Source organism: Vicugna pacos, unplaced genomic scaffold, assembly GCF_048564905.1.
Source record: "Vicugna pacos unplaced genomic scaffold, VicPac4 scaffold_5, whole genome shotgun sequence".
In the NCBI taxonomy this organism is placed as follows: Eukaryota; Metazoa; Chordata; class Mammalia; order Artiodactyla; family Camelidae; genus Vicugna; species Vicugna pacos.
This window is the reverse complement of record NW_027328726.1, coordinates 811,270-813,769: the sequence shown is the minus strand read 5'-3', so window position 1 is coordinate 813,769 and position 2,500 is coordinate 811,270. Positions and strand designations below refer to the sequence as shown.

General features: G+C 77.3%; 2 non-coding genes across 2 annotated transcripts in view; both read left to right on the top strand.

Moving 5' to 3' along the window:
• The first annotated feature begins 970 nt into the window (after positions 1–970).
• Positions 971–1,123, top strand: LOC140692455 (5.8S ribosomal RNA). The gene has a single exon (XR_012068026.1). It is a non-coding gene; the product is annotated as a 5.8S ribosomal RNA (ribosomal RNA).
• Positions 1,124–2,406: 1,283 nt separating this feature from the next.
• The window catches only part of LOC140692431 (28S ribosomal RNA), a 5,200-nt gene continuing 5,106 nt past the window's right edge, over positions 2,407–2,500 (top strand). Inside the window, exon 1 of the ribosomal RNA XR_012068003.1 lies at positions 2,407–2,500. This exon is cut by the window's right edge and continues 5,106 nt beyond it. This is a non-coding gene — a ribosomal RNA (28S ribosomal RNA).

Sequence of the window (2,500 nt, the reverse complement as noted above, 5' to 3'; positions counted from 1 at the left end):
TTCCCCGTCCGGCCGCCTCCCGCCTCCCGCCCCCCGCCTCCCGCCCCACACGCCGAAGGCGCCCCGCCCGCTTGCGCCCCGCGTCCCGTCGTGGGCCCCCCTCGTCCCCCGTGGCGAGAAGGGGACCCCGGGAACTGCGGGTGCGGGTTGGGGGTCCTGCCGGGCCTTGGGGGGTTGGGGGTGGAGGTGGGAAGGAGGGCGTGCGGTCTGTCTGGACGCGGGGGGAGGGCCCTCTCTGCCCGGCCTCGTGGGGAGTGGGGTTAGGTTGCCGTCGGCACGCGTTGGCGTTGGCGTTGGCGGTGGGACTCGGTGGTGGCGGGGGGCGGTGGCCGGCCGGTGCACGGTGTGGCCCCGTGTCGAGGGCCCGCGGCGGCGAGGACCGCCGGCCGTGGCCGGAGTGTGGCGGTCGGCGTCGGGGCGGTGGCCGACGTTTGGGGCTCCGGGTGGGGGGGGTCCGTGCCGTCCACGCCTCCCTCGCCCGCCTCGCCCTCTCCAGGTACCTAGCGCGTCCCGGCGCGGAGGTTTAAAGACCCTTAGGGGGGAGTCGCCCGTCCGCCTTGGGGTCGGGGCGGTCGGGCCCGTGGGGACTCGGGAGGTCCGTCCCTCGTCGTCCCCCAGACTCCGCCTCCCCTGGGCCGGGGCGCCGCACCACGTCGCTCGCCGCCGCCGCGGCCGTCGGGTGGGGCCTCGCCCGCCCGGCGGCCCGTCGGGACGGTCGGTGGCCGCGTGGTTGGTGCGCCCCCCGCGTCCCTGCGGGAGGCGGGAACCCCCGGGCGCCTGTGGGGTGTCCGAGCCGGCACGCGCCGTGTCGGTGCCGGCTGCGCCCCGTTGTGAAACCTTCCCGACCCTCCGGTCTGATTTCTCTCTGACTCGGCCGGCCCGAGGCGACCCCCCACCTCACCCTCCCGGGGTGTGGTGGGCGGGAGACGTGCCGTGCCACAGAACCAAAGGCAGAAAAAAATTCTCGTACGACTCTTAGCGGTGGATCACTCGGCTCGTGCGTCGATGAAGAACGCAGCTAGCTGCGAGAATTAATGTGAATTGCAGGACACATTGATCATCGACACTTCGAACGCACTTGCGGCCCCGGGTTCCTCCCGGGGCTACGCCTGTCTGAGCGTCGCTTGACGATCAATCGCGCCCCCCCGGGTGTGTGCCCGTGGGGGGGTCGCGCGGCTGGGGGTTTCCTCGCAGGGCCGCGGTGCCCTCCGTCCCCCTAAGTGCAGACACGGTGCCTCTGCCCTCGCGCCGTCTGTCCCTCCTGCGGCCGACCCCGCCCCCGCGCCCGGGAGGGTGCGGGCGGCGGCGGGCGGCCGGCAGGCGGCGGCGGGCGGCGTCGAGGCCCGGGAGGTGCCGCCCGCGAAAGGGAAGGGAGAAAAAAGATGGGGGGGGGAGCTCGCGCGTGGCCGTGGCCGTGGCCGTGGCCGCCGCGGTCCCACCGGGAGCCCCCCTCGCGCCGCAAGCGGTCTCTGGGGCGCGTCCCCGGGTGTGTCGCGGTGGTGCCGGGGTGTGGGTGGGGGCGGTTTGGGCCTCCGGGCCGCGCCGCCCCCCACCCCCCTGCCGCGCGCCCCCGCGGCCCCCGCCTCGCCCCGTCGGGACGGGCGGCTCTCGCCGTGGCCGAGGCGCGCGCGCGGCCGCGCCCCGGGGATGCGTGCCCCGGCGGTGACCCGCGGGACGCCGCGGCGTCGCTCGCCGCTGCGCGCTTTCCCCCGGGCTGCGGCCGCGGCCGCGCTTCGTGCCCCTGGGCCCTCGGGGTGGCGTTCGTCGGGGGGGGGGCGCCGCCGGGCGTCCGTCGCCCGTCGGGGACGTCTCGTGGCCGTGCGGAGGACGGGTGGGAGCGGAGCGGAGCGGGGCGGCTCGCGCCGGGGCGGTTGGCGTCGCGTGGTGGGGGAAGGGGCCCCGACGGTCGCCGCGGGGCGGCCGCCGGGTTCCTCCCGACCCGCCCGCCTCCCGACCGACGGCGGCCGCCGCCGCCGCCGCCCCCTCTCCCCTCCTCCCCGGCACGACGATGCCTCCGGCCTGGGCCCGGCGTCGCGCGCGCCTTCCCCTCTCGCCGCCGCCCGCCCGTCCCGTGCCACGTCGCCGGCTCGTGCTCCCGTCCCGTCCCGTCCGCCTCCCTTCTTCCTTCCGGCCGGCCGCCCGCCCGCCCGCCCGAACCTCGTGTTTGGGCGTCCGTGGGCGGGTGGGGTCGGTTGAGGGGGAGGGAGGGGGACCGGGCGGTCGACCGCGGTTCGGCGCCTCGCGCGTAGCCCTCTTCCCTCCGCCCTCTCCCGCTTCGCGGGCACCGTCCTCCGCGGGCGGGCGGGCGGGCGGGCGGTCGGCCGGCCTGGCGTCCGTCCGTCCTGTCGGGCGGGCCGGCCGGCCGGCCGGCCGTCGTCCGCCCTCCGCCCCCCCCCCTCCGAGCCGCGACCTCAGATCAGACGTGGCGACCCGCTGAATTTAAGCATATTAGTCAGCGGAGGAAAAGAAACTAACCAGGATTCCCTCAGTAACGGCGAGT